The sequence below is a fragment of the Drosophila mojavensis genome, unplaced genomic scaffold (assembly GCF_018153725.1).
Source record: "Drosophila mojavensis isolate 15081-1352.22 unplaced genomic scaffold, ASM1815372v1 contig_136, whole genome shotgun sequence".
NCBI classification, from domain to species: Eukaryota; Metazoa; Arthropoda; class Insecta; order Diptera; family Drosophilidae; genus Drosophila; species Drosophila mojavensis.
Window position 1 is genome coordinate 24,414,716 of NW_025318667.1, and position 19,677 is coordinate 24,434,392.

General features: G+C 40.0%; 1 protein-coding gene across 1 annotated transcript in view; it reads left to right on the forward strand.

The window, feature by feature from the left end:
* The window catches only part of LOC6584619 (allatostatin-A receptor), a 149,839-nt gene that overhangs the window by 34,988 nt on the left and 95,174 nt on the right, over positions 1-19,677 (forward strand). Inside the window, exon 2 of the mRNA XM_044008604.1 lies at positions 3,225-3,263. The gene's annotated coding sequence lies outside the window, so the exon portion shown is untranslated. The remainder of the gene's footprint in view (positions 1-3,224; positions 3,264-19,677) is intronic.

Here is a 19,677-nt window from a genome sequence, read left to right on the forward strand (position 1 = left end):
TGTAACAGGCAGAATGAGTCATCGCAGACCCCATAAAGTGTATATAAGAGCAAGAGAGCTGAAATTTGGCATGCATACTCGTGTATACTATAGGCAGTACAAGTTTACAAGTTTTATTTTTTCGATAACTCGTCCGATAACTTTTTATCGAGAATAATCGAAAAATCGACTTTGCTTTTTTAGCCTAATTTGAACACTTTTAGACCTGGAAACTTCAAATGTGCGTTGTATATAAAGTTAATGGATAAAAATATTGTAATTTAAAGATTTTGGATACCACGCCCCCTTCGCCCTTAATTTGTATTTCAAGTACTAGAAACTTGTGCTTTGGCACGTACACACATTCTAATCATATGATCATGCTCTGAAAGTTTAATTAAGATTGTGCGTCTACAAAAGAAATTATTCAACTAATGAATTCTCATACTATTGCCCACACTGCAGCGCAGCCCAAGCGCTGTCGCTGCTAGCTGCGCAGTCAGCAGAGCGCGTGTGCATTCATTGACTCGATTGCAACAGATATTTTGCCTAATTTTCAGGAAAAGGCAAAAGTTAAAGACAAGAAAAATACATGGAAGCAAACAGCTATAGAAATTAAACGGAATATGGCAAAGCTTCTCGGCCAAAACGAGGGATATGAGTCGCAATAGAAAGCACCACTACTACACATATACAATTATACTACTACTACCATATATACATACATATACACATAGATAGCATCAACATATGCGATACATATCAAAGCAGAGATTTTCTTATGAATTTGTTATTGAGTAGGTCGTGATCGGATCATCAATCAGTCAATCAATGTGTATATTAACTATTGAATATTGATCAATCTATCAATCCAATATTTATTTATGAATGTCTGTAAATTTATTCATTCTCATATCGATTTCGCATTTTGGCAACATTTTCATGTACAAGAAGTTCGCTTTACGCCTCGTGAAGCTAATGTGATTTTTAATTTTCTATGCTTACAAACACACCCACACACACAGACTAACATACACACACTTATGAATTGAGTGTTCATACCCTAAACCCATTGAAAATGAGAAATCCGGGTAAAATGGTTTTGTCAAAACGTATGTAACAGGCAGAAGGAGGCGTGGCAGAGACTATCTTGATCTGGGCAATAAGCTTAGTGGAATTATCGCTGTCCGTCTGTTTGTCTGTCTATCCGTCCACCTCCAACCGTCCGTCCGTATGTATGATAAACTCGTTGGTTTTAGAACCTTGCAGATCGATAACTAATTGATCATCAATTGCCATCTTAGTGTTATCGATAACCTTTTATAGAAAATAATTTAGAAAAGGTATATCTCGTACATCCACTTTGCATATAGATTAAACAATTTGGATTTTCGCTATATACCGACCGATAGATACCGGCCCCAAATTGGTGACTAGTCGATAACCGATTAGTGATATCCATAGCCAGTGATGGCAATTCATTTAGAAAAGATATATCACATCTTTAGCGTTTTTATTTTGCATATACAAAGATTCATGTGTATCCTGTAGAATTTGAATTCGCTTTTTATTGACCGGTAGATACCGGCCTCAAATTCTGCCATTTCCGAATGTCATTATCTCATTCCGAAAGTTTGATATTGATAGTCCATCTTCAAACGGATTAAATAGGCTCACATAGTACGGCCCGTCTTCCGGCCCAAGAGCAGTCGCTGTGTCCAGTGTGCATGCAGAAGAGAGGCGCACAATGATTGGAATATCAGTTCCTTGTAGGAATCAGGGTATCTCGTAGTCGAGCAGTCTCCGCAAGAGCACTCTTGCTTGTTTCATTTTATTTTTGTTATTTTCGGGTTTCTTTTTTTTTTTTTTTTCTTAATGTAGAGGTGCGTCTGTGTCTAAGGCGGCGCTCTAAGGTCTTTGTGTTGATGTTTATGGACGCATCGCTCATACGCCGGATGGGCTGTGGCGTAGCAATTTCTCGCGTGCGGCAGGTAAAGTCTTAATTGAATTTGCCTGCCAAGCGTTGGCCTGGTAACACGATTCGCTGAGCAGAGCTTTCTGCTCTGCAGGAATACCCACCTATACCTTTTGTGTATGCCCAAATGTATATAGGGGCATTGCGCATACGTCACGTATGCCCAAATGAAATTGTATTCATTTTTATGAAATTCTGATGAGTAGATTTGAGGAAAGTGTGCCACTTTAAGGCTCGCAGCGAAATGGAAGAACTTAAAAGCAAGAGCTTAATATTCATTTATTGATAACTTGCCTCTCGCACTCTCACTCTCGCGCTCTCCCTCTCCCTCTCCCTCTCCCTCTCACTCTGCTGAAGCTGAAACTGTCTACTCAGCCATAAACAAGATTTGTTATAAATGCGAAAGCTCAACGCATCGTAAATGTCGAAGAAAAAGGTATCGTGTCCAGGAGCAGACCCGGCCAACACCTAAGCGGCTTGAGGTTTTGCTTTATGGCCAACTTATCGGACATCTTTGGACGGATTGGCTGACTGGCTGACTGTCTGACTGGCTAGCTATCTCGCATCTTTGCCGAATTTTGTGTTTGCATTTTGAAATTGTCTCAATGATTTCTTTTTGTTTTTTTTGTTTTGTTTTGTGGTTTGGGTTTATGACTGGGGGCAATAAAAAAGTTTCCATTCGTTTTTAATGCTTATTTGACAAGAGAACATCGCGTGCTTTCTGGCAATTCATCATTTCGCCAGGGGCTACTGAACCTTAGCCTTAGCTTTACTCGTTGTCTCAAGAATCAGCTCTCATAGGCCATATAAGAAATTTCTTAACAGTTTTTCCCCCACCCCCCCTCACTGTGCGCTTTGATTAATTGTTTGGGCGATGTTTCAGCTTGTCCAACTAAAAAACCTGTGCCCGGGGCTTTCCGCATACAAAATATGCAAAAATGTTGCTCTTCAACTAACTGAGAATGATTAAGTAATAAGATCCATATCGTGGTATATATATTTATTGTTATATACGTATACTATATGGTCATATGCGATTATAGCGACGCTCAAGGAACCGTTGTCACACTAGGAAGACGCTATAACCGTATAAGTTTTAAGGGGGACCAGAATCTTCGTCATAATAACAGTACAGACGCTATAAGCGTAGTCGTTATAACCGGATTCTACTGTATTTTGTTTTATATAACCCGTAGCCATAAGTAATCCGGCTTCTTCAGCTTCCGAGATCTCTTTAGTCTATATTTATCTTTTTTCTCTTTTCTTACAGAGAAGCATGTTCGATCCTTGCAGCATCTAAAGGACACTGGTATGTATCTAACTCCTATTGGCAGAGTATTAATAAATATATAGAGAATATAGCGATTGCATTCAGCTTAGACTTTAGACCACTTCAAATACTTACTGCAATGACATCTAATCATCAGCGTAATATACTCCATACTCATCATATCCCAATACTCTTCTCAACTCCTATTCTCATAATGGCGTTTGCATCTTGTTAAGATGGTGTAGCCAGGATGCCAGACCGATGGACCCAGTAGCCAGTGCTTCATTTGAAGTTAGTTTTAGCTCTAGTGTCCAATAAACAAATAGACACTTACACGCCTTTCCAGAGTAATCTATGTAGACCAAATGTGTTTTAGCTGTCAAGCAGTGTTGCCAACTCACTAGGGCTGGCCCAAGCTCAGATCAGTTGGTCTAGGTAGTTAAAAAGATCTTTTGATTTTAGTCTTGGCAAGTAAAGGGCACTGAGTAAAGGGATTCTAAGCCTATGTATATTACTAAAGAGACTTAACACAGCTTCAGTTTCAGCTCGCACTTCACTGCACTGTGGGCGATTTTATTCATTTGGCACACAATATATAATAACTTTATGTAACATTTGAAAAAAAATTATTATTTTATCTTTAAAATTAAGTATTCATTTTTACTAACTTTTTCATGCAATATTTTCACAAATTGTTTTTTTTTTTTTAATTTTATATTTAAAAAAAAAATAATAATTTCATTCTTCTATATTCTTTTATGTATTAATAAAATTATAATTTTTAAAATCATTTATAATTTTAATAAGAGTATCCAAAAAAGGCGCGAATAGTAGTGTAAGAGATGTTTAAAAAAAAATATATCGACTTTGTGTGCTCATAATTTCGTGAATATCGATATATAAATATATAAGAATCGATTTAAATATAGTAGAAATGTTTTATATCGATTCCACATTTAAAATAAGTGAAATTTTAAAATTTATTTTTGGACTTATTGTGTGCCAATGGTGAGGACCGTTTGCATTAACTCCAGTTATTCGCTGACCTACGGAGCCTCATTGTGCGAATGTTATTTGATTAGCTCCCTGAACGATGTTTGTTAAAAGAGCGCCACACGAATAGTTCAACTCGAAGTGCTCAGCCGAACGTCAATATGAAAAGAAGCAAAGGGTGTGAACAGGAGATCAAGAGAGATCGACTGAATGAGATTTCATTAATCAACTAGTCTCATCTAATTCACCTATCCAAGTGCAGCATTCGTCTGGCTCTCTCTGAGAATCTTCTTGGTGAGAGAGTAGCTTAGCAAACAGCTGAGATAACTGTGATAATTATGGAACTCTGTGGCTCATTCACAGTTGCTTGAGCTGCCAGGATGCATGCTGAACAGATCGTCACTCTCAAGAGCCACGCCTCTGTATTTAAATTTCCCCTCAAGACGACACATTCTCTTTACAAGTAAACATTCCTTTTCTCTAATAGTTTACTTTACAGCTCTCCCTCTCTAGAGGGCACATGGGAATTATTCATGTTCCTCAACTCAATCAATCGTTGAGCTCCTCTACTCAAGAAAGGCTTCAGCTGACCCTAACACTTTGTTCACAATAGTTTAATGCATGCAAAGCTTGAGTAGCTTGCAAATATATTTCATTATGCTCTCATATGGCTTGCTTCTCCACTATTGCGCAATTTAATGTCGAGTTAATTTCTCAATTTACACGCAAAGTGTCGGAGCGCAGTCTGAGGGCGGCAGCCTGGCTAGCCACTGCAGGGGCGGGGCACAGAAGCCATATGAAATTGTAAATGCGGAGTTAAGAAACATGGTGAAAACAACACACACAACACACACAAAGAGAAGAAAAATTAAAAAATATGTGTGTAAATGAATAAATGGAAAAACGAACAACAACGGGCAGCTAATTAAGCTCGAGCTGCTGCATAATTTTTCAACCGCAAACCGCAGTAACGACAGAAAGTTGAAGATTTTGCGGCTAATGGGAACGCAACCCACAATCAAAATACATATAACAAAAATGAAAAAAAAAAAAAACTTGAAAATATAAAAAAACAAGCGAAATACACAAAAATGTAAATTTATTTTAATGCGTTGCACGTTGCAAGTTAGTGGCTGCCATTTGCATTTATTTCATATGCATTTCGTGGTGCACCAACACTCACAGCTCACTCACTCCTCTCCCTCTATAGCCTTCTGCCACGCGCCGCCTGCTAACGCACGCAAAACTTTGGCTCGAGTGCGTCTGCGACTCCGACTGCGATTCCTGCCAGGACTTGCCACTTGTAGGGCTAGCTACCTCACCCCTCCAGCCCCAAAGCCTGCGCACACTAAAAGAAATTTATACAAATTTATGCCCCAGCTACGTACTGCCAATTGTCGACCAGCAGCTCAGCTCAGCTCATTACGTGGCAGAGTGCCCGGGCTACCCCAAAGCTTTGCATTTGCCGAGTTGAAACAGCTATTCGCATGTATTTTTGGTTAAGTTTTCAAAGAAGAAGTTAATTTCCCATAAACATTTTCTTACTAAACCAAAATGGTGACTTTTTATCTCACGGGAGTCGGAAAAAAGTTTTTTTAAAACTTCATTTGAGCTATCTCTCAGTGAATGTTGAAGTCTTGAGAATCGCAAAGAAGGGTGGCTCGATTCCAGAAAGAAGGATGAGTAAACTGAAAATTTCACAAGCGAATATAATTTCTTTTTCTCGCTTGCCATCGATCAACAACAAGTAAGTGTGTCGGGAGTGCCCGACTAGAAGATACCCTGAACCCTGAAATCTGATAAGGTGATTTTTGAATCATTCTGTTTTAAAATATTTATTTGAAATAATAATCACTGTAGTGCGTTAAGCGTAGTCATATGTATATGTTTGCTTTTGTCGACTACCAATAGTATGATGATGGAGGAGGTATCCGAAATTCAAAATATGTAAAATCTCTGTATTCATTACACGAAGCTACAAAGTAAACCTCTAGAGCTCTTGCTCTTCTATTATTAATGCTACGCTTAAAAACTATGGATTTTTATCGATAATATGCAAGTAAGATGATCAATCGTAAATATATACTGCGTACTATATGCATATCATAGGTTTAGACTTAAAATTTCGCCTTTACAATATCGCTGCGATAATAAGAAGGGATAGACGGATGGATACACAGATAAATAGACAGAAGAGTAAACAGAAAAACAGACAGAGTGATAGACAAAAAGATAGACAGAAGAAAGACAGAGAGAACGATAGATAGGCAGAAGAGTGTCTGGATCAAGAATACATCTCCACGCCTCCTGCTCCTCCTCCTCTTCCTCAACTCCTTCTGCTCCACGCCTTCTCAACCAAGCCACATTCTCGTTTACGTCTGCCTCACCACGCCTCCTCCTTCTCGCCGCCTCCTCCTAAACGCACATTCAATCAACCAATATGCCCTGATTTCCCAATTATCCCAATGCTGGTCGCCATTGTCGCCAGTTGACGTATTGCCTCCAATGTTGACATTCGACCAAACTGTTAGTTAACATCTAGTTAAAACGTTCCGCAATGCAAATGCCGCTGTCAACAGTCGCTGGCCAAAACGCAAACAGTTTCATTTGGCCAACTGCACTTTACGGGATGTTGCTTGCATATTATTTTAATTAGCAACTGTCGCTCAAAGCAAACGCCAACAGCAGCGGCGGCAGCGGCAGCGGCAGCGGCAGCGGCAGCGGCAGCAGCAGCAACAACACAACATCAATTATAATAACTGCAATAACAACAGCAACAACAACAATAACAACAACTGCAGCAACAGCAGCTGGCAAAAAGTGTCGTCTGCCTGTCTGGCCTGGCCCGAGGGCGTTTGCCCTCTCGTTAGCTGAGAGCAACAGCAGCTGCAGCGCTGCATAAAAGCTCGCCCTGGACAAGGATATCTCACACTCAGCTCGCTAGCCACTCACACACCTGCACACACACACGCACACACACACATACACGCGAACATTCACACGCAAGCACTCAGCGCATGACTCGCGAAATGAGCGCTTAACAGGAAACAGTTTGTTTATTTTTTTTTTCTGCTCACTCTATACCCTAGAGACTGGGCAAATGGTAGGGTATATTAGCTACCACATATGTTTGACAGTTGGAAGAATTCGCGAAACAAGTCTGCTCTAGTGACTCGCTGCCAGGGCATCTCACAGTCGGGTTAGCACTCCAGTGCAGCTTTCATTTATTACTTTTTGTTTGTGCTCTTGCCGTTACCTGGCGCCTCATTTGGCCAGGCGTTTTTGCATGTCACTTAAGCAGCACTAACCACACCCACCACTCGCGCTCACGCCCACACGGCACACACCGACACGGCCACACGGCACACACGCCCTCACCTGTGCCGCCCCATGGCCTGATGAAGCGGCACGCTGGGGCTCAGCGCGTGCAGCGGGAGCTGCCTGAATCCGGGTATTAATTTAATTTATGACATAGCCGAGCTGCTCGCCAGCCCATAAGAAATTGGTGTTAAAGGAAGGAAACGAACCGAATCACTCGCCTTTCACTGCTCCCTGCTCGCTGCTCGCAGGTAAATCACTTCGAGTCCCACTCTAGATGCTGATCAAAGGCTCGATTATTCAAATATTGTGCCTGGAATAGCTAAAGGTGCTTGTTTGACTGATTGATGTGTCCGACTGCTGACTAGAAAATCCTTCTCCTTCAACGAGGTTTCGGTCTATCGACTATAGCTCCTTCTTGGAACTTAAAAATGTTGGACTGCCGGCTATAATCACCTCCTCCTCCTTGGACTGCCTCCCAGCTTAGAGCCAGGACTCATGCCGCATTAGCTTTCCAGGCGGAGCACTTTTATATACTTTAACTGAACAGCACAAAACCTTTACGGCAAAGTCTGGTTATCCAAATGCAAAGCCGGGTTAGAGAATACTCACAGAAGTACCACTCACTGGATCTCCCTAAAGAGTCCTGCAATAACATTTAGCACTCCTGTTAAAAGGTAGTAGTATTTTATATGTATTGTTTTGTTTAAATTCTATAAAAAGGGTTGCTCTACTTTAATCTCTCTTCTCTGATTTCTCCGAGTAGCTGCTTCCGCCTGTAGCAGGAGTCCTGCCAGTTGTAGCTCTATTAGGCATGATATATGATTTAGATTTGGATTTAGCTTTAGATATGGGAAAGTAGCCATATATAGGTAAGGCAATGAAAAGCAGAAAACTCTCCATAGGAATCTAGATATAGCTAGATATATAGCTTTAGCTAAAGGGTGATTTTTTTAAGAGCTATAGGTAAGTTTTCATCTGATCAATGTATGTGCTATAGACTCTGAATCATTCCTGCTAAATGAGAACTAACCTGGAGTCTCGAGAGCTTCTAAGGAACTACAGTGTCCTCACTCTGATCTCAGCATTAGATAAATGCAAAACAGATTGAAATGACATTAGCCCAAAGAGCCAACGGAGCGCACCTCGTCAGAGCTCGAGCCTTGACTGAGGAGCTCAGCTTGGCCCGAATAATTGGCAAAGTTTTTGGCAAGATCTCTGAACAACTCTTAAGGCTAGACAATTACCGGCCGCTGCCCTGTTGGCCCGCATGGCCATTCGGTGGTCGAGATGGTGGGCTATCAGTGAGTGGGCGTGGCCAAATATCACAAACAATTTGTGGGCCATGACTGGCCACAAGGCAAATTGGCCACACGGCAGCGTTAGCCGAGTCTGATTAGATTTTGCTTTTAAACGTTTTAGCAGCAAATGTTGTGGCTGCAGCTGCCCCTGCCGCTGTTGCCGCTGCTGCTGCTGCTGCTGCTTGCGGCCCTAACATCGCCACCACTTTGTCATGGAAAATCCAATCAGGTGGCTGTTGACAAATGGCTTATGGCACGTGCCTATGCCGCTCTGCAGTGCGCCCAACTGCCCCTACCTGCACAATAGGTGAGGTGGGCGTGGGCGTGGTAGCAGTGGGAGCTGGAGTTGGAAAACCATTTGCCACTTAGCAAAAGTTTCAAATACAATTTTAACTAGAAGAACAACAGACAGCGAGCGAAACTTTCCTGCGGGCCAAATGCTAAAAGTAAGCCGAGCCCAAGCCAAGCCAGCAGCGGGGCCAGCAGATGGAGCCCTGGAGTTGGGAAGATGCCGCGCAAAAAGCGAATGAAAAATGTGCAACAACAACGAGCAGAAAAGCCAAATGAAAATGTAGATGTGGCTGTAGCTGTAGCTGTAGCTGTGGAAGAAAAGTCATGAAAAAACGCTTGAAAATATGAGTTGGTGTGCATGCGAAAAGTATAAATTAAGTTGATAAAGTTCGCCGCGGCCAAGTCGAGAGTTGAGATAGGCGATCTGGATCTGGACTGCTGCGAGCAACTTGAGACGCAGCAGCAGGAGGAGCAGCAGCAGCAGGAGGAGCAGCAGCAGGAGCAATCAACAATACTTTGTACAATTGTAATTTTTCACAAAGCGGCAACAAAATGCCAAATGTAAATGAAATAAATAAGAAAACTGTCAGCTGCCCGGGCAGCGGTCAAGGTGTCACGCCCACAGCGCCCACTGCTGAGCTGAAAGTTTAAAACAAAATACAAAATATAAACAGAGAGAACCAAATGCCAGCAGAGCACAAAAGCAAAAAGCAAAAAACAAAAAACGTCGCGACGTCTAGTCAAATTGCAAATGATTTGGCTGAAACCCAATCAGCGGGTGGCCAGTTGCTGCTCCTCGCTGGCTAACTTGACTCTCTCACTCTTGTTCTTGCCCTCCCTCCCTCGCACTCCGGGACCCGTGACGGAGGCCATTGACACATGCCGAGAGCCATCACACCAATTGGCAGCAGCAAGCCAACACGACTAAACGGCTCAAATTTGCCTTTGTCGCCAAACTCTTTCTTTGAGCCACTTGTGTTGGAGAAGTTGGCAACAAAGCGCGTTGTCCAACACTGGACAGAGATGAGAAGACGTGCTGTGATTTGAGGCAGCTCCACAATAACGGAAAATCAGGCCATAAATGTTGATCAAGGTTTATTGATTTAGATGCGAGATCAACTTAAAGCCATTTCCATACATATCGAGACTTAAAGATAGTAGCTTCGATAAGAGATTTTGGCTTCAAGATATTGTTATGATCATATCAGAGATTACAAATATTTGTCTATCCTTCATCTAAGCCATTAAGCTACCTGTTTCAATGCTAAATAAACTCTACAAATTATTAGATAAATATTTATCACCTGATCTTTTGACAATTTATTCGATATGGGCAAAACTTTTTTAGATAACAAATTCATATGCTTTAAGAAAATTATTTTAGAAATATATGATATTTAATCTAAAGAAAAAGTGAAAGATTCACGCATACTTCGATCATCAAAAAATAATATAACAGCAGACAGACATATAAAAAACTATTCTTCAAGAATAAATAAAAAAAAAAAAAAAAAAACAAGTAAGAAGGCTCCAGTCGAGACTGCTCGACTAGGAAATACCCTGAACCCTCCAAATTGATATTCTAATCAGTCTGGACTTCTTTTATGCACACATACATACACATGCACGTATAAGCACGCGCTCTGCAAACTGCGCAGCTAGCAGCGGCTGCGCTTGGGCTGCACTGTAGTGTCGGCAATATAATGAGAATTTATTTGTTGAATAATTTCTTTTGTAGACATACGATCTTAATGAAACTTTTATAGCGTAATCATATGGCTAAAATATGTGTACATTCCAAAGCACAAGTACTTGAAATGCGTTTTTTAGTAAATTGGGGGCGAAGGGGGCGTGGTATCCAAAATCTGTAAATTACAAAATCTTTGTATCCATCAACTTTATATACAACGCAAATTTGAAGTCTCCAGGTCTAAAAGTGTTCAAAATAAACTGAAAAAACAATGTCGATTTTTCGATTATTCTCGATAAAAAGGTTATCGGATGAGTTATCGAAAAAATAAAGCAAACTTGTACTGCCTATGGTATACACGAGTATGCATGCCAAATTTCAGCTCTCTAGCTCTTATATCTTCTGAGATCCTTTTGCTCATACGGACGGACGGACGGACGGACAGACGGACAGGGCTATATCGACTCAGCTCGTCGTCCTGATCAAGAATATATATACTTTATGGGGTCTGCGATGATTCCTTCTGCCTGTTACATACTTTTCACAAAACCATTATACCCTGATTTCCCATTTTCAATGGGTTCAGGGTATAAAAAGATGAATGATGACACCTACAGGGCTATCTATATTAGACGGACCCACACATTGTATTTTTAATCAGAGAAAACCACGGTAATAGTTGTTTTTATTTGGTTCAAGTAGATTTGTTGACATCGCCTGTAGAATATTATATATCGCTTTGCGACGTCTCTGTCAAAAGAAATAGTAGCTCTATACCCCTATAGCATAGATGGGTCCATCGAACATGGATAAAGTATCTCAGATAGCTGCACTGACCCGTCTCTGCCAAAAGATAGGGGGTTTTCAGTTGGGTCCAACGAATATGGACAGCCCTGTAAATGAGTCAGACCCAGAGTGTCTGGGTATGACTACCTAGACACAAAAATAATCTATACTAAACTGAACTCAAACACAGTCAAGTGTATTCATTCATTCAAGGAACAGCTTCATTAGGTCAGCTGGGCGATTCACGCTAAGTGAAGCATCTTTGTCGCATTTCATGTTGCCAGATAATCATGGAAGTAACAGCAAATGTAAAGACAACTTCAAGTGGCAGTCAGTTTTTCTAGTTTCTGTAAATACCCGGAAATATACATGCACTCTATGAAAATATGTTTGCCTCGTTGTTTCATAAAAATGAAGCTGAGGTGCTCGCTCGCACGTCAGAGTGCAGTAAAAGCGGCTTATGGCAATGACTGGCATTTGATATTTGTTTAGTGGCTCGCAGTTCTTTCTGTTCAGTGTTGTCGGTGGCGTATGTGTAATGCGTTTAAGGGTAATTAAATTGTGGCACATAGGGCGCGTGTGTGTGTGAGAGATGGAGTGAGACGGGGGTAGGGGGTGCGGTAGGTTCAAGTGTCTAGGCAGAAAACGCAATTCATCACGGCACGCAGCTAACATCGTAATCTACTTTGGCAACTAATTGTCATTACTACTATTACAATGATTATGATTATGACTATGATTATGACGATTAAGATTAAGATCTAGATTATGATAATTAAGCATGGCCATGCTTGTTTTGGCTGGCAAAAACTTTTGGCTAATGGCTTCGGTGTAAACTTATTCGTGCGTTTGGCTTTTGCAGCCGGGCTCGGCAAAGCAAAGCACTTTGCCCACAATATTTTACAACTAATTAGGGATAATTACCAGCCATTACACAAAAGGCTTTCCAGCCTTGAAAGTTGAAGACAACTGTCTTGACTGACTCTCTGACTGAGTGACTGACTGACACATTTTTGGGCATGGCCACGTGATTCGGGCCACCTTAGCTATTACGTATCCGGGATGTAGGCCGTGAAATGTGCCTGGAAAAATACGTGTTGGCTCCGTTGAGAGGAGCTCAGGCGCTAACTAGCACTCATTTGTCGTTGTTATTATTGTTGTTGTTGTTGTTGTCTGTTGATGTGGGAGCAGATGTCAAAATAGTTTAGAGCGCATTCGCATCAAGTTTTGCCATTTAATATCGAGTTTATTTCCACAGCATATCGAAGCGAATGTCGAATAGATAAATTTATTTACATTCATCTAACTCGAATGTGCATAAAGATATATCAATATGATTGATTACACTGCTTATAATGTGCACTCAGCACTAGAAATGGAAAATATATCGATTTAAGCTACTCTCATATGTTTTTTTCTCCTTCGGATTGCAGGGTATATGTCAGGTTAAACTATTAAAGTGAGCTAGGTAAACATTGCATTTAAGTCTGTTTTAATAAGTTAATTTTTTGTTTTTATATATTAAACATGCCATGTTTTGCCTACCTGAATTCTTATTCAAAATCCTCAATGTTTAGAGTGTGTGACCGCAACAGAATCTAGCAAATGATTAAAATTATATACATACATACATATATTTCCACTTGCACAGACTAAGAGGTAACCGAATGCGTGTGTGTGTTGGCGCATAGGTATGCGTGTGTGGGTGTGCAGTTGCCATGTTTTCAATCCATTTCAAGACACTTATGCTAGCTTTCTTGTGAGCTTAGCGTGTGCTGGTGTGGCCAGTGCATTCAACTTGTTTGAAGCTCTTAGTGCCTATATGTAAGTGCTAAGGCTCTTAAATAGAAGGTACTTACTGAAGAGATCTGAAATTAGAACTGAAGAAATCAATTTATTATTAAATTTTATTAATTTATGTTATAATCATATATACATATGTGCCAGATTATAAATATTTGTAGCGCTTGGATGCTTTGTATGAGCTTCATACAACTCAAAAACTCATATACGTATGTGTGTATACGAAAATTAATTATGATTTATTACTCTAAATATGCGCATTCTGATACAGTGCATCTCAGTGGGGCAGGTTCAACTTTTTTGAAAATTAAATACGTTATATCTTATCAAGGGGACATATTTTTTGACATGTTTTGCCAAAAAAAAAAAAATAAAATAAAAATGAAATTAAATTAAAAGTTGCAGACCTTTCCCTCGTCGTAACTAATTAATTTGCTTATAAAACGAAATTTTCATTCAAATTGGAGTTGATAAAATGTAAGTTGATAAAATGTAACTTTTTTCATTTTCAAAAAGTCCAAACCTATTTAAATGAGCTGCGCTGTGAGTATTTTATCATTAATATAGAAACATGCATTTGTCATTTTCGTATTGTAATGATATTAGTTCAGCCTGTTCTCTAAATTTCCCCATTCCTGATTGGTTCCCACTGTTGCAATAGTATTAGTGTAAGCCTGAGCGCTTGCAAACTATTATTCGAGTGAGTTTGCGTCTTAGCTGCATGCATATGCAATTGACACTCTATGAGGAAGAGAGACAGAGATACAGTTATTTGTCCTTTAACGTAGCTCCAGTTGCTGCTGAATTAGAGCGAGATGACTACTCAAGCCATTAGATCAGAGTCATTCAAATTGTCAGTGGACGAATGGAAAGTGAGTAGAAATTGGCATTCTGAAAAAGCAAATTGTGAATGGGATCTAATCGGCAAATCGTTATTGAGCTCGGATGTCAAAGTATAAAATGGTAGTTTGACATAAATTGGGCATAAATATGTACGCATGTTCAATACACAGCAGCTACAATATATTTACGAGAGAGTTCTAAATTGCTCTTTTGTATATTTGCATACATAATGGCATTTCAAAGAGCCTGATTTTAAATTATTGATGAAATAGATGAAAGAGAATAATGACCGTTCAGGTGTATGACTCTTTCTGATAAAATGCAAGGGGCAGGCTTAATATATACATATATATGTACATACATATATACATATATAAAATAGTGCATATATTTTGTAGCCAAAAAACAGGAGAAACTTTTGCTCTCATCGTAGTCTCGTGGCAAGCGGAAATTCATTATTACGTTTTGGTTTATGCAAGGCTTTTGACATATTTTACAATTACGTTAACTTTTGTTCATTAGATTGAGTTACGTGAAGTTATAAAGCGTGAGAGCGCGTTAACCCATCATCGACGAACTTCCGAAACTTTGTTAATGTTTGCACTTGATGGGAACCATTCACGCCTTCATTGCGGCTCGGCCGGACTACATGGCGCAGGGAATATCTTTTGAATACATACATATATACATATATATACATATATACATTGGTATATTGTGCTCGTAAATGCGTGTGTGCGTAAACTATAACAACAATAATAACAACAATGAGCTAGCATCTCCTACATTACAGCTATGGGCCCCCATAATACCCCCAAAATGCCCTGCCCCATCATACTTTGCGTAGATTAGGCAGGCAAGGAGCCAGTCAGCTATCCAGCCAGATGCTGACTCAGCAAAAAACTTCTTACAGGAGACACACGTCTAAGATTACACGCACACCCTCGCACAAACACACACACACTCACACATACACGCACTCCAACAACCATCTAGGAGCTGCTGCTGCCGCTGCTGCTGCTGTTTCGATCAGAATGCCAACATCCTTTCAATCTTGGGCTCGAGCAGGGGTCGCGCCTGGTTAGGTTTTAGTGCGAGGGTGTAGAGCAAAAAACAAAATGGCGGCTCACGTTCGACGCTTCACTTAATTAAGCGCCTTTTTGTCTGCTGTAAGTTGATAATTGAGGTTTTGCCGGTTTCCAGTAAAAGTTATTGCCCCCAAGAACCCAAATAGCTAAAGTGGCACAACAAAGGCGCTCACGGCCATTTGCAGCGACCTGGCTGGTGAGGTTGGCGAAGGGACACGCGGACAAGACGGACGGATGCTCAAATACAAGATGCTAAGCCAAAAATAAAACAACAGCAGCGAAAACTAGAAAAAGACAGCCAGCCATGTGCGGCTAGTCAAATATGAAATATAGCCGAGAAGCGGCAATATGAATTTCAAGCCAGTTAGCCAGATGACGATGCTCGCTTGCTCCATACCCCCCATCAAATAATAGGTATAGATATTAGGAAGCATATATAATTTTAATATAGCTAACGAGAATCGCGAAATTGATTTCAATATATATTTATATGTATGCAAATTTATTGAAAGATGGAGAAAGAGAGAGAATGCAGTTTTCAGCTAATTCAAATACTCAACTCATATATAAAACTATTTAATACAGAATGGTAAAGTACAGCTCAGCCATTCCTATTAACTTGACTTACAGCCATAAGAGCGACTAGCTGGAATGCACCTGTTCCAGGAACTGAGTGAAGTTCTAATCCAGAAAATTTAATTACAGTCAGTCAAGCAGAAGATGGTGATTCTAGCTGGATATAAAACTTCTCATCATAAAAAGGGATGAAAAATTGAAATGAAATGAAAATATGAACTCTTTCTATCACGTTGCATATCTTATAGTAGTTATAGAGCTTAAGAATGATGCTTCAGGTAGCTCAGTATGATGCTCTGCATTTATGCATATTTCCACTTCTATAATCTGATTATGATAATTGCAATGACATTTGTTTAAGCTGCTTTAGCTGCTTCACGTCGCTGCAACACGTCGGATTCGCTTTAAAAACAAGTGCTGGAAATGAATAACACAATGTACTGGTGCTCCAGCAAGGTGGGGAACCATGGCGGCAGGCGGCAGGCGGCAGGCGGCAGGAGAAGGGAATTAAATCTCTGGTCAGCAAATGCCGGGAAACTACTTATATGTGACTACATATCCAGTGCTCGCTATTTGCAGAGGCCAAACGACTCTATTGCTGCGGCAGGGGCCATAAAAACATAATCCACATAAAGCTTTTAGCACACACTCGCACACCAGCCGTGGGAATTGCTCTGCTTGTTATATAAAAATTGCTGCTGGCTCTTAAGCTGCCATATCATTGCGTATCCGCTGACCACCCGTGCTGCCCACTGGCCGAACTTCGCCACCACCACCGCCACCACAGCTGCCTTTGACCCAGTCAACTGGTTCAGGCAGCCAAACCAGTGGCTTACGAAATTTTAACAATCCCAGTGCCACACCGCCTAGCCAGCTGTCGTACGCTTTTTCACATCAAAAAAAATTGAATTTATAGGAATGAAATGAGCCAAGTTGAACAAGTGGAGGCAAAATCTGAAACCAAGAGAACTCCACGTCGTATCCACCTTTGCATGTGGTATCATTTGGACAAGTATTCCTAGTAATTTTCTCTCAGTTCTTCGAACAGCAGCTGAACAGATATGAGAATTTTACTTTGACTTTGCTCATTCATGATTGGTGCCTATTGTCTTGCATTAGTATTAGTGCGAGGCTAAAAGCTGAAATTCATCCCAGAGAGCTTGCGTCTTAGCTGCACTCTGTGTGTGAAAGAGTGAGACAACGGTAGCTATTACTGAACTTAGTCCCGGATGTTGTTGGGTGGGAGCGAGATGGCTATTCAAGCCATTCACGCAGGATCGTTGGATGTTTAGTGGACAAAGAGAATAGTCGTCTTCTCTTTGTCATTCGCCTTCATATTGCCATTCTGAGCAAGCATATGAAATACAGCTCACCAGGAATTTGTTATTGTGCGAGACTGTAAAGTATGCAATTCGATTGCAAGGTGGTCAAAGCAGATGCGATATACATATGGTATATATGATTGGCTTTGATTAAGTCAAATGATCAGGTTTATTGTTGATACATTTTTTTATTGGGCAGCTTTCTTATCAGAAACGAAACTCTAATTCTAACAAGCATTTGTTTCTCCTAACAAATCGGCAAATTATAAAACAGAAAAAATTAGTTTACAATATTCAGGTATCTAAAAATAATAATGGAATGAAAGAAAAAGTATTCGATCAGGAAAAGCCAACTTTAACTAGAAAAACATGCTGATTTCTACTAGAAGCAATAAATCTGCAGCCGGTCTGAGCCAAAACAACATTTTGTCTTTCATACATGTTGAAAGAACATTTTATTATTCGGGACTCTTCCATTTCTCAAAAGCCAGAGGTAAAGAAAAATAAAATCGAACTTTAAACTTTCAGTTCAATTTATTTTTAATCCAATAAAAATCAGCAAAGTGCGAGGCGTGCTGAAGCGCGAAAGTTTCGGATAGGTGAATTTTGGGACTGTAAGCGGCGATATAGGATCTGGGTGTAAATGAAAGTTGGCGGGGCCAGCAGGTACATTGCTGGGCGTCAGAAGCTTTGATTGAGCTACGTGTTGATGGGCTGACAGTTGGCGAGCAGGCAAGGTGTTTGGCAGCCGCTCGATGGCAGTGAAAGTTGTGCATCAATGATAAAATGCGCAATATTTCGAAACACATCTTGGCAACACACTTTAATTTACCACAGGCATACACACACACACACACACACACAGAGAGAGAGAACCGTCACACACCAGTGTTGAAAAATCTGCCTTGAAACTGTTGACAACTAAATAATTTTTCGGTTCTACTTGGGCTGCATTTTTTGTGGCTATGGTCTGAATTATTGCATGAGATTTTCATGCTCCGTCCGCCATGAAACGAGATGTACACACACACACACACACAGATACACACAGAGAGACGTGCGCTCAAGGAACTTTTGATGACGATAAGCAGAAAAGCGAAAAGCAAAGCCAACACATCGATACCAGGCGAAAGTTACTTCTCGTATAACACAGAACCAATCGCATACTTAATGCGAGACCTACATTCAGCACAAACAAGATAGAGCCTGAAACTGTCACATATACATACACACACACACACATATGTGTGAGACACCTTGTTGATTGTAACAACCACAAACATCACTCATGAGTCCACAACATGAAGCACAACATCCTGTGCTGGGACAGGTCTGTGGGTGTTCGGGGTGGTACGCACACGATTTATAAATACTCTGCTTTTTTTTACAACGTTACATTTCTTTCTCCCTCTCTCTGTGCCACTGTGGTCGCCCCATCCTCTGCCCACATAGTTTTGTTGCTGTGAACACAGGAAGCGACTGTTTTCCTTTTGATTTCTCTGTGGTTGCTTTGGCGGCAAGGCAATCACAAATGATATGCAATTCCAATCCTTTGATACCCTGCACTGAATTTCTTAGCCCAAAGGGGTATATGCTTTAATCGAAATTACATAGCAACGCTACGAATTTGTTCAGAATATTGAATTGGATATTTTTTTGTTTCGGGGCACTCGAATTGTAACCCATTCTAAAGGTCATTAGGTAGGTCAATAAAGTGAAGAAACCCTGAACCCATAGAAATGGAAAATTTGAGTTTAATTATTTTATTAAAATGTATATACCAGACAGAAGGAGGTGTGACACACCCTTTAATGTATATATTCTTAATCAGTGCGTCGGGCTGAATCGATATAGCCTTGTCCGTGAGTTTATCCGACTGTCCGTATTTATGTATGAACGCGTCGATCTCAGCATTCATATTCATATTCATATTCATATTCATATTCATATTCATATTCATATTCATATTCATATTCATATTCATATTCATATTCATATTCATATTCATATTCATATTCATATTCATATTCATATTCATATTCATATTCATATTCATATTCATATTCATATTCATATTCATATTCATATTCATATTCATATTCATATTCATATTCATATTCATATTCATATTCATATTCATATTCATATTCATATTCATATTCATATTCATATTCATATTCATATTCATATTCATATTCATATTCATATTCATATTTATATTTATATTTATATTCATATTCATATTCATACTCATACTCATATTCCTTTCATCAATTATTCGATATACAGGGTATTTGACAGTCTATACTGTGGCCTCTGCAATGATTGCTTCTTTGAAATTGAACTTTTCCTTTCAGATTCGCGTGTCAGCGACAATTTTGAAAATCGAATAGTTGCTGGAGCCAAAGTTTATTAGCTCTGATTGAATATATATATAAACCT